Source organism: Delphinapterus leucas, chromosome 17 (assembly GCF_059928025.1).
Source record: "Delphinapterus leucas isolate spDelLeu-1000000601 "Yukka" chromosome 17, BTC_Dleu_Yukka2, whole genome shotgun sequence".
Taxonomy (NCBI): domain Eukaryota; kingdom Metazoa; phylum Chordata; class Mammalia; order Artiodactyla; family Monodontidae; genus Delphinapterus; species Delphinapterus leucas.
In genome coordinates, this window is record NC_143145.1 from 9,153,226 (window position 1) to 9,166,167 (window position 12,942).

The following is a 12,942-nucleotide window of genomic DNA, read 5'->3' on the forward strand; positions in this document are numbered from 1 at the left end:
TAACAGTAAGTTGGGCAACATCTGTTCACCCTGGCCCCTGGCCCAAGTTGGCTGCATTTGCAGAATTCACCCAGGCTGCAGCCAGATCGTCAATTAATTGAATGTGGGTCTTTTTGGAAGTAGCAATTCTTTCTCTCCTGTGAATCTGTGTAAGGGATTGAATGTGGAAGACCACGTGTTAGAGCTCTCACAATCAATGCAGTGATGCTGACTCCCTTGCCTGCTCCAAGGTCATGGAAACCTAGTAGCTATGCTCAAGGGACTCCCATGATGACTGAGACTGAAGAAATGGGATGTGGGGTGTCATGCTAGCATGAACAAACCAGTCCAGGCACTGAGACTCTGACATGGCTTAAACTTGGGACTTCAGGAAGGCAACACAAGGATAAATGAGGAAAGCTGAACCCATCCTCTGGAGAGAGTCACATATGAATTCTCTGCACAGTTTATTCAAACTTGCTTATCTACAAATCATCAGACTTGCTGTACTATCGATCCACATAACCTTCCAAGCCCCCTAAACAGGAGGTGATGAGAACCTTCCCTCACAGGGAGGTGGAGAGTGTTGTTTTGTGGATGTCTGGTCTTAATTTCTCTTCTGTGCATCCCACTGTATTTGGGGGTGCCCAAGGGCACTCTCAGGTTTGATGACGTACTGATAGGACTCACAGAAGTCAGAAAAGTTCTTAGAGTCACTTTTACCATTGAGTGCAGCAAAAAGATAGAGATTAAGGTCAGCCAAGGGAAAAGGTGCAGAGGGCAGAGTCCAGGCACAAGCTCCTGGTTGTGTCCTCTCCAAGCGGACTCACATGGACAGCACTGAATTCCTCCAGCAATGACGTGTGGCAGCGTGTATGGAGTACTGTCAACCAGGAAACTCATCCGAGCCATGGAGTCCAGGGGTTTTGCTGGGGGTTAGCCATGCGGGGACATGAAGTGCCCACATGGCTGAGCTTAGTTACTCAGGCTCCAGCCCCACCAGAGGTCAAGCTGACACTGTGTAACTCATGGCGCCCACTACAAATCACCTTGTTAGCTTAGACTACCTGGCATGGTCCAAAGCCCCAGGTATACAAAGACACTTACCAAGCAATATATCCCAAGGGTTTAGAGGTTACGTCCTAGGAACTGTTCAAGGACCAGAACGTTCTTTGGCAGTTGCATGGTTTGAATGCCCTCCTGAGTCAACCCTCTACTGCACACTCACACAATGAGTCATCCCCCTTATGGGATCAGGTCCCTGTACGCTATTTCCATGTCTGTGGTTGCTCCAGTATCTCTGTAAATGCTGAGTGTCTATGCAGAGCATTACTAAGCTCTCTCCAGAGGCCCCATCTGGACCCCTTCGTTCCTCACTGCAGGGACAGCTTCCCTCCACTCACTCACCTTGCACGCTGCCGAGCATCAGCATTCCCTCCTTTATGATCTATGCCCGCCACTTTCCAAGTAGCATCCAAGTGGAGACAGTTTTCCCCCTTCGGAAGACCCTGAGTGTCCTTGCACGACCAGTGAACATCAGGTTCTTTCATGAAGGAAGTAGCTCGATGCTTCCCTGTCTGGTCAAACACAGAACGATTTATTGTTAATCCCCAGGACACCCGAGGGGCCCTCAAAGTTACTCAAATGTCAAGCTCATAAACAGCTGTGGTCGGGCCTCCTAGGGCCTGCGAAGGGCCCCTTGTTTGCAAAGCTGAGGAGGATACAGTAAATTTGCTAAGGCAAAGGGATTCGTACCTGGATAGGAATCAAGAAAACAGCATCATTCGTTAAGTGTGGGTTAATCTGACCCGACCCTCTGTGATGGATCAAATTGATATTAATTAGGGACCTCTGGCAGGAAGTGATCCCTGAGGTTCCACAGAGAGTAATTTATCGTCAGGGAAGGTAGAGGATGAACTGATGTACGACCTGGTCCCGAACCCCGGCTATCTGCTTGTGTGGAACCCGCCAACCATCCTTTAGGGATAATGATTACGCACAACCACAACTTTTAAAAGCCCGAGTGTGGGGGACGTCTGAGGCCCACGCAGCGGGGACAAAGGCTCAGAGCACCACGTGGGACCGGTTTTCTAGGGTCACACTATCCCAACAGCAGCCATGGCGGGAAGTAAATAGGGCCCAAGGAAAACTGGCTGGAGCCTGGAGTCCACGGCCTCCTGGACTGTGAGGGGAGGTTGGCCCCTCCTGGGCTGAATAAGTCCTGATGTGGTGGGTGCTTAGGTCAATGAGGAGGCCTCAGGGGGTGCTTCCACACTGGCGTTCCTACTCATTTGTGCATATGTGGCCACCAGTGGTTTACTGATGAGGTAGAGAGATAGGACAGTTATGGTGCCCCAGCCAATGAAGGAGACCATGCAGCTACACATGTAACATCATTAACATCCTGGCGGCAAAGCACAGGTGCATTTCTGTCTATTTCACTCAAGTCCAAAAGACCAGCTAAACTAGCAAGAGAAAGAAAGGAAGGGGGAAGGAGAGGGGGAGGGGAAAAGGGAGCAAAAGGGATTCTGTGCGTGTTTCCTAGTCCCGTTGAGTTCGTGTGTGCATGTTGCTATGTCCACCTATCCTGAATAGGTGCCCTGTGTTGGGGGCTTGTGTGAGTGAGGAAATAGGGTGCTATCATAATGCAATCTTAAATTTTAAACTCCCATACAACAGCCTTTTTTCTCTTATGTCTGAGTTCTTGTGAAAACTGATTCTCACCCTGTTCCATCAACAGAGAAAGAAAAGGCCAAGGTTCCAGGGATATTGTAGGCCAGTGGTTCTCAATCAGAGGTGATCTGGACCCCCAGGGATGTTTGCTTGGCAATATCTAGAGACATTTTTGTTTGTCACAACTTGGGGAGGGGGACTGCTACCAGTATCTAGTGGGTAGAGCCCCAAGATGCCGCTAAACACCTTAATATGCACAGGAGACCCCAACAGCGAAAACTTATTTGGACGAAAATATCAATAGTGCTAAGGTTGAGATACCCTGTTGTTGGCTATGGGAAGAAGATGAGCTTCTCAAATCCCGAGAAATGTCTAGAACAACACACCTATGCAGATTATTACCCCTTGGCATTGAGCAGAACTTGGGCTCTGGAGATGCTGAAAAGATGAATTTTGCCACATTGATCCATCTACCCCCCTTGACGTAATCGTTTTAGAGATGGTGCGTCTTCTGTATTAGTGAGAAAGGATGGGCACGGCATAGCTTCCTTCCTCTGTGCACCTGAGATACTGAGCAATAATTAATGATATATAAACAAAGCTTCGATGCACAAGGACAACTATTGATTTGAAGAAACCCTCCAGTGGGCTCTGTAAAGGCTCAGCTCTTCCCAGATTTGATCATTGGATGAGCCCTGGTTCTCCAGGAGGCAGTGGTGGAGGGAACAGCTCACAGCCAGGTTCACCTGTAAGCCAAGAACGGTCCCATCACACGTGCGCTCGGACTAACTCCTCAAACCTCGATGACCCCTGTTTGTCTCATCTGTAAAATGGAGCTAGTGCTGTATCCTACCACTGTCAGGATGATGATGACAAAATCCTGTCAAAACATTTGTGGTGCGCAATAGGCTTTCAATAAATGTTCTCTCTCCTTGTTAAATCTGCAAAGGAAACAATTTCCAAGGGGGCTATCAAGGAAAGAGGAAGAACTAGGATTTAATGGGCCCCACTACCATCCATGCACTTTATCTGGCTCACCTCATTCTCACGGTCCTCGTGGGATTACTCCCCATGGATGCGGAGTCAAGGCTGAGCAGTGACAAGCTCCAAGCTCCATATCCCTCTGGTAATGAGTAAGCAGGATGGGCTCTGGAACCTAGGATGTCTGATTTCAAGCCCCATCTCGCCCTACCCCCCAGCTTGTGCAGAAAAGCCCTAAAGGAAAGAGGTATCAAATTCCCAGGCCGGAGGCCAGGCACATAGAAGAAGAATCACCCCACAGATCCTCTTGCTGGAAAATTAACTAGACTAGACAAAGCCAGCCCTTTTCCTGGAGGGAGAGCTCTTGTGAATTTCACTGGAGCTCCCCTGATGACCCTGAGACATAATCTCTGGGCCTCCAAGCCTTTGAGATGAGGTAGGGTATGTGGAACAGGGGAGCCATTGTTCTCTAATTAGAGCCTGGGTCTCCTCTGAGGCTGCAGATGGGCCTCTTAATATGGAGTCTTCACCTGCTCCAAGCCAGAGCGTTATGATGCCTCCTCCCCCTCAGAGGCAGCCCACCTGCCAGATACATGAAAGGCTGTCCTCTTGATGTGAGGAGGGGGAGGGGGACTGCATGACTAAGGGTTTTCCCTGGGGTATAAAGGGCTCAGTCTCCATCTTGTTCAAAGCCAAGCATCGTGCATCCAGCAGCTTTCCAGTGGGACCTTCACGGTAGGCACCCCCTTCTCCTGATTGTGGAGGGGGCCAAAGAGGAAGGAAGGGAGGGATGGAGGGAGGGCGTTAAGAATGGAGGAAGGGGGAGGGAGGGAGAAAAAGAGGGAGGAAAGGATGGAGGGATGGTAAGGATGGGAGGAACAAAGGGAGGGAGGGAGGATGCTCTCAAGGGGTGCCTGAGACCTGGATGCTACTCCAAGATGTAGCTAGAAACTCAAAGGCACTCAGCTCTTGTACAAAGAGATGTAGTGCCAGAGGACAACGTCTGGTGCATTTACCTGGGGAAAAAATCCAGCACAACACATCAATGAGAGTCCTACAAACCTGTGTGGGCCAACGTCTCTCCCTAGGGCACCTGGTGTGGAAATATAACCATCGTGAGTCATGGGCTGGCCTTACTAAGCACCTAGTTCATGCTAGGCAGGCCCCACCTTGAAGGATTACTCCATTCAATCCTCATGACATCCTGAGGAAGATAAATGGGCATCTTACTGGCCAGGAAAATGAGTACAAGACAGCTTCAGTGTCTGGCTCAGGGCACTAATCAAGGGAAAGGCAGAGCCTGAGCCCCCTCCCCTTGTCCCTCCCCCCCCACAACCCGACTCCACCCCAGGTCTGTCCAGCTAGAAAGGCCTTGCTCTTAGAAACATCCTAGATGAGGCGGAATCAGTCTTCAGGGAACACCTTGGTGAGCCAGGCCTCCAGTGCACGCAGACCAAGGCGAGGCTTGGGGACCCTCAGTCCCACAAGATAGCACTGCCGCAGGGTCCCTGACAGCCCTGGAGGCCTCCTTAGGAAAAGGCCGTTCTCCTCCAGGTGGACACAGCCCCAGCTCCAAGGGCACCTGACTCTGTCAGCAGAAGGATGCTGGATTTCAGCAGTGGCCCTGAGCCATCCCACCCCCAGATCCTAATGTGCATGTCCCCCCACTTCAAGTCTCTTTCCCCATTGTTCAAGGCTGAGCCCATGCTGTCACCTCTGGCTGGCACTGCAATTTCCCTTTTCTTGGCTCCCAGCTGGGGATTGTCAACTGCAGTGTCACACCACACCCCAGCGAGTGGCTGGCCACTCTGGGGGCCTCCCAACAAGTATTGCCAAAACTCTCAACAGTTATACAGTGAATAAAATTACTAGGCTGCTTATTTGAGATTTAATGATCAGCATCGCAGTTGAGGGTAAAACACCTTGTTACCGAGTCCAAGCTCGCTCTGCTCGCCGCACAACAGGCCAATGAATTGGGAAGCGAGGTGTTGAGGCAGGGAAGACGACTTTATTCGGAAAGCTGACAGATTGAGAAGATGACAGACTAGTGTCTCCAAAAAACCATCTTATTGGGGTTTGGATGCCAATTTCTCTTATAGCACAGAGCAGGGAGGAGACCAGGAAGTAAAGTAAAAAGGCCATAAGTTTTGCAAATATCCCCTGGAATAGCCAGCCTCAGGGAGGGGATGTGTTAATTTCTTCTTTCCTGTAGCCATTCACACATGGACAGGGTCCGGATGTTTCCCTGAACAAAGGCACTTTAACATTCAGGCAGAGGGGCAGGGTTCCCCGAGGCAGGCCATTACTTATAGACAGTATCCTTTTAGTGAACAAAAGCAGTAGAAAGCAAAGGTTAAAGTAAAGGAAACAGATCCAGCCTGTAGTCAGACTTGCCTCTTCCCTGTTACAACCTGGACCGAAGACTTAAGTCGGACTGGCTGAGCACAGTTTGAATCTTGTGCCTGGTGCTGCCATGGTCCCCCTGCCATGGTGCCTTTTGGCAAAGGTGGCCTTGCAAGTTACTGGACCTCTCTGAGCCTTGGTTCCTCACCTAGAAAGTTCTAGCATGTCCTTATGAGCCAGTATACGGAGATGCTTGGTGAAGACCCAAGACAAAGAATGACCCAATCACTGAAAGCTAGTGTTTAAAGGAATGAGGTCCTGGAGTTTATAACATCACTTTTAATTGTGGTAAAATACACATAACATAAAAGTTACCATTTAAACCATTTTTAAGTGAGCAGTCCAGTAGCGTTAAGTGCGTTCACATTGTTGTGCTAACATTACCTCCGTCATCTCTAAAACTTCTTCATTTTCCCCAAGTGAAACTGTCCCATTAAACGCAAACTCCCCATCACCCCGCCCCCGTCCCTATAACTTACTTTTTATTTATTTATTTTTTTAAAGAGTCAATTTTATTTGTTTATTTATTTTTGGTTGCGTCGGGTCTTTGTTGCTGCGCGCAGCCTTTCTCTAGCCGTGGCGAGCAGGGGCTACTCTTCGTTGCGGTGCTCGGGCTTCTCATTGCGGTGGCTTCTCTTGTTGCAGAGCATGGGCTCTAGGTGCGTGGGCTTCAGTAGTTGTGGCACGCGGGCTCAGTAGTTGTGGCTCACGGGCTCTAGAGCGCAGGCTCAGTAGTTGTGGCGCACGGGCTTAGCTGCTCCATGGCATGTGGGATCTTCCCTGACCAGGGATTGAACCTGTGTCCCCTGCACTGGCAGGTGGATTCTTAACCACTGTGCCACCGGGGAAGTCCCCCTATAACCTACTTTAAAAAAATATTAGACCCGAGTCAAGATTATGTCTATAATAAGGTCACTTCTGCTCATTTGCATTCTAATAAAATATATGCTTGAAAGTCCGATAAACATATTTGCGATTCCTAGAAACACCACCCTCAGCCTGTCCTTCCCTGTGCGTCAGGATGACCCAAGGGAACATCTCCCTGAAATGAGTATCACAAGAGAAAAAGAACAACATCCATGGTGCTCAACTGGATCCTCTCCTGCATTTCATCCAACAGGGAACTGGAGCCTTCATTGTAATAGCTGCTTTTTCTTGAGCCTTTTCTGGTGCCGGACGCTATCATTGTAATTACTGATGATTCTGAGCCATTTCTCTCCATCAGGCACTTGTACGTGCCCTGCATGGATTAACTCATTCAGTCCTCACAACACCTCCTAATTTATATTGTTAATGTGATGAGCACTGGATCTGGAGTGGGGCATTTTTACCATAAATTGCTAGTCTCTGAGCCTCACTGATCTCATTCGTACAAAGAGACTTTGGACTAGATGATTCTGCTGCCTCTTCTGAGCTCAAACAGTTGGCATCCTCTCGCTGTGTGATGGTAACAATTAAAAAATCTGACTCAGTAAGTGCCAGGTAGTGCCACCGGCCTCGGTCATGAGGGTACGACTTCAATAGGGTCCCCTGAAATGCCTTTAGCTGCCACCCACAGAGTTCCCAGGCCATGCCACTTTCCAGCGGGAGAGCCTGTGCCATCAGAGAGTCTGTCTAACCTTGAAAGTTAACCTGCTGTAAGAACTTATGTGGTTAAAAATTGTTATAAGCAGACAGAGCCTCATGTCTGGCAGATAATAAACAGAGTATTAGAGAATGCTTGAGCTGGTGTGAATCTCAAAGCTCTCACACCCTCTTCTCGTGTATTCATTCAACAAACAGGTATCTTCCAGCCAGCAGAGGTGTGCTGGGCCCTGGAGCAAGTTCACAGAGTAGAGATCCTACAACCTACAAATGTCTTCTCCCCTGGGACACCTTCCCCAGTACCAAGCCCTGTCCACTTGCAGAGCGGCCCACCACGGACCTGGGTACCTATGCTGGGCCACCAGGACACAGGGCAGCCTTTGCCTCTGGGAGAAAAAATTGCAGAAATTGACCCTCCCTCCAGGTTGACACAGCCCTGCAGAGGGCAAGCGTGGGAGTTCAGCGCTGGCTGCATTTCAGCCCCTACTTGCCCACTCAGCACAACACCTTTGCAAAGTGCACAACAAGTAACAGCCGTATTCAGCAGCCCTGTGTGTGCCACTGGGGTAGCTTAGTCAATCTGTATCATCATTCAGACTGTGTCCTAAAAACGTGTTCTAAAACTGAGCACGTCTAAGTCAATCCTCCGTCTCACATTCCTTTGGGAGTTAGATTCCCAGGGAGCTAAAACTATTCTATTCTAAATCCCTCTGGTCTTTAAGTTGTTCCTTCCCTATTAAATACATGGTTGACATGTTTGAGGCAATAGACCATAAGTGACTATTGAAGTTCAATATTGACTGCTCAGATCCCAGAGCAGCTACAGTTGAAATGTGGCAGGTTCCTGACCCCACCCACCTCGCCCCTTCCCCCCAGGCCCTTCCAAAGGCACATTCCTTGAACTGCTAAGACTGCCACAAAGTATGCAAAAGCATTGTTTGCTAGCAGGCAGCGCTGCCACGCGATGGCCGGATTTATTCTGTGATGTTGGTACAAAAGTTCAGAGCCAGCCCGCTCAAGAATATCCTATGATATCACTTATGGGTGGAATCTAAAAAAATGATATAAATGAACTTATTTACAAAACAGAAATCGACTCACAGATATAGAGAAAAGAACTTGTGGTTTCCAAAGGGGATGGGGGAAGATAAATTAAGAGTTTGGGATTAACAGATACACACTATGTATAAAATGGCTAAACAACAAGGACCTACTCTACTGTATAGTACAGGAAACTATACTCAATATCTTGTAATACCCTATAATGAAAAAGAATCTGTAAAAGTATACACACACACACACACATCTGAATCACTTTGCTGTACACCCAAAACTAATACAACATTGTAAATTAACTATACTTCAATTAAAAACTGGTTAAAAAAATTTTAAGAAAAGAATGCTGCTCAGAATGCTGGTGGGTCATAACGTATGGGTTGCTCAAAATTCAATTTACAGAAGTCAAACTATAGCGCTTGTTAAATTGCCACCCTTTCCCGTTCGTCTGTGAACCACTCACAGGTAAGGTGTGTTTTCCTCACTTTGCTTTCCTGGATCCTTGCAATGTGCCTGACCCATAATAAATGACCACTGATTTAGTGAATAAATAAATGAGACCAGAACTACGTCCTCAAGGAGCGCACGGTGAGGTGTCCATTTTACAGATGGATAAACTGAGTCTCAAAGAGGGAACATAATCTCCTTACTGTCGTATTGCTAACAAAGCCGCTGGCAAAGCTGGGACAGAGACACTTTCGGGGCTTTCTCTTTTTCCTGCACTGCATTATGGGACAAACAGCTCCTGTGGGGTCTCGTGTCATGGTTTCTGCCATATTACGCTGACTTCTCTCCCAGGACACTGTCGCAGCTGATGCCAGGATCCCACTGTTTGCTCTGCTGCCATGATCGTGCTTCTGCTTGTAGGAATGCTAATGGCCCCGCGTGGCGGTGAGTGACGGTATTTTACTGTATTTCTGGCTTAGTATATAATTACATACAATGAACCCTGGGCCATCTTGTCAAATTCCATCTGATTTGCTTACTAGTAATTTTATCACCTTGCCTAATGAGTAGTGGAAAACAAACATGAATGATAAGCTTGAGGGTTAATACTGATATTAAAGTTGATATTTTGAGCATGGACATGTGGGATGGGGGTAAGTGGGCACCAAGGAGAGCAAAGGGCAAGGGTTAGCAAGGTCCTCTCCACCCAGTATTGCATCTCCTCCCCCGCTGCTCAGGGGCTGCTGTCCCTTGATTTGCTGATTCCCTTGGAGTGTGTTGGCCTTCCTGACATGCAACAGCTCCCTTGCCCCTTCTGGAGGCATCTCTGGTGTAAAAGCAAATACTTCCAACCCCACATTCGAAAGTTGGGGCCCATGCCACCAAACCCTAAAGCCATCTAAGTAAGCTCCTTGGCAGCCGGGGTAATAATTCCGAGTTCACTTGGGATCTTAGCTGTGAATCTGAGTCTTCCGGCTCCTTCCTATGCTCTTTCTTATTTGCATATTTATGCAGCTAAACATCCCAAATCACTTCTTTCCTTCCTGCAACTGCTTGGGCACCGTCATTGCTGAGATCACTCATTTATCTTGTCATTTTTCTCCTTCTTTTTCTATATTCAGGTAAACTCTGTACCAACCCACTGACCCCTCCCCTCTCTGTGGTTCCCTTCCAATCCCAATAGTGACAGTGAAGCAAAGGGAACCCACAATATTATTGATCGTTTATCTTGACCAGGACCTGAGTTAGGAGATAATTCAAGAGGTTTGCATGTTGTCCAGAAGCTTGTAGGTTGAAATTAGAATATAACCACTTTCCATAAGATGCAAAGTCTTCCCTTCAAGTTCAAATCCTTCCAAACACCACCTCGGACCTTTCCTCTGAGACAGAGTGGGTCAACCACTTTCAGAATGTGCTGGGCTTCTATTGATTACTTACTTCCTTCATATGTGGCTTTTTTCTTATTAAAAGGTTTTGGTCATGACTGGGGTCCCATTGCTAGAACAACTGGGGCTGATGTGTCAGCCCCTCAACCTTTCTCAAGAACTTCAGTGGTCTTGATCAAATACCAACTATGGGACTTCCCTGGCGGTCCAATGGTTAGGACTACTTGCTCCCGATGCAAGGGGCACAGGTTCGATCCCTGGTCATGGAACTAAGATCCTGCATGCAGCGCGGCGTGGCAAAAAAAAAAAAAAAAAAGATCCCAGCTACAATCTTGACTCACCTCATCTTTGGTGACAAAATTGTGAAATGTTCTACAGTTTTCCCCTAATTTTTTCCTTTAAATGAAATCTCATTTACCAAAACCCATTTTTATAATTTTTAAACTTCTTTTCTTGTCTAACACTTTCTTCTTCCAAAATGATACATTTCCCTTTGATCAAAATTGTCCTTTTACATCCTCCCACCCCCACTTACATGCCTTTTAAATTTTTTAATTTCTTTATAAAATTGAGGCCACTAAACATTTTTCTATCTGTCCTTCTTGCTTTAACTCTGTTTCCCCTTAGTTTACTACTACATTGTGATACTAAAAATGATAATGATATCCTGTTATGATAACCTGTCACAGACATTTGTGTTTGTCCTGAGAGATTTTATTTTCAAACACAAACACCTAGAGTTAAAAAAAAAAAAAAAGGATAACCATAGAAAGTTTAAGTGCAAACATACCCTTTTATATATGGGTTTAAATGTGCCATGCCTACAGTTCCAGTTTTGCAGGGTTGAGTGTGTGGCCACCATAGAGACTGCCCACCTCCCCAGTTCGCCAATTCTTGGTCGTGACATTGTAGGGGAAAAGGTCTGTTTTTGAGGCCTCTGCCTGCACACTACACTCAAAGAAGTCTGGGTCTTCTTTGATGACAGGACAGGATTAAGTGTGGAAAGGTTTCAACTATGATTAAAAAAATGGAGTGTCAACCAGGAAAGTCTGGGAGAGGTCACACAGCTCTGCAAGTGAAGGAGAGACCAGGGAGGGGTGGTGGTGAACGCATCCTAGAGAGACACAGGTGTGTCTAAGAAAATTTGGCAAGGCCCCCAGGGAGGAGTCCATCAGAAGAGTCCTGTGTCCCCCAGGAACCCAGCCCACCATGAATACCTGCCCGTGCTGAGCTGTTGGCTAGGAGCAGCCGTGAGGGATGCGGGTTGTGGCTTCTGTGCAAACATTGCCTTAGACTTCAGGGCACAGCACTTCCTGGAGTTGGAGTTTCTTAAGGAGCCTCCATAGTGCCTGCACCAATTTACATTCCCACCAACAGTGTAAGAGGGTTCCCTTCTCTCCACACCCTCTCCAGCATTTATTGCTTGTGGATTTTTTGGTGATGGAGGTGATACCTCATTGCAGTTGTGATTTGCATTTCTCTAATAATTAGCGGTGTTGAGCACCTTTTCAGGTGCCTCTTGGCCATGTGTATGTCTTCTTTGGAGAAATGTCTATTTAGGTCTAGAAAGTTTCTTTTCTAAGTGCCAGATCAATCTTCTTGCTATAGTTCACTTCTGGGCCAGTTTCCTATTAGCTCAGAGAAAACATCTCTCTCCGTTATGTTCACTGGTTATAACAATTCCCTGCAGAAAGTAGGGTTTTCTTAAAGATTTTTGGAATAAATATTGCAGCATGTAAAGAAAAAATAAAACTAAATACAATAAAATAAAATCCAGGGTGACTTTTTTAGCTGCTCATGAAAATGCGTGGGCACCGATATCCCGAAAAGTAAGTGGGAGTGTAGGGGGGCAAACATACCTGATAAGCCCATGTCAGTAATAAGATCATTCCCCACCCTCCAGAGCAGAAATTTGATTATCAGTTGCACAAAGGAAATACCAGTGCAGTAATGAACAAGGAGCAGGCTATATATATATATATATATATATAATTTTTTTTTTTTGCGATACGCGGGCCTCCCACTGTTGTGGCCTCTCACTGTTGTGGCCTCTCCCGTTGTGGAGCACAGGCTCTGGATGCGCAGGCTCAGCAGCCATGGCTCACGGGCCCAGCCGCTCCGCGGCATGTGGGATCTTCCCGGACCGGGGCACGAACCCGCGTCCCCTGCATCGGCAGGCGGACCCTCAACCACTGCGCCACCGGGGAAGCCCAGCAGGCCGTATTTTACAATCGCTGCTTAAGTGGGCAGTAGACGTTCTTAGCTGTTGGCTGGTATGCTAATTAAACAGTTACTGAGGCCGCTGTGCCCAGTGTAGAAAGTGCCAGAGCAGTTACACGGGCTCTGTGATAAGGGCTCGAACAGAACTGAAGTTGTGAGTCTCCCTCCTGGTCTGAAAGCCTGCATTGTGCAGAGCACTGTCGCTGTACAGCCC

At 47.5% G+C, this 12,942-nt stretch overlaps 1 protein-coding gene across 4 annotated transcripts in view; it reads right to left on the reverse strand.

Moving 5' to 3' along the window:
- Positions 1-12,942, reverse strand: part of EFR3A (EFR3 homolog A) — a 188,040-nt gene that overhangs the window by 49,398 nt on the left and 125,700 nt on the right. For 3 of the 4 annotated variants that reach the window (XR_002642014.2, XR_016388280.1, XR_016388282.1), the window contains exon 24: positions 1,387-1,556. The exons of the other annotated variant lie outside the window; for it this stretch is intronic. The gene's annotated coding sequence lies outside the window, so the exon portion shown is untranslated. The remainder of the gene's footprint in view (positions 1-1,386; positions 1,557-12,942) is intronic. 4 annotated transcript variants of the gene reach the window in all.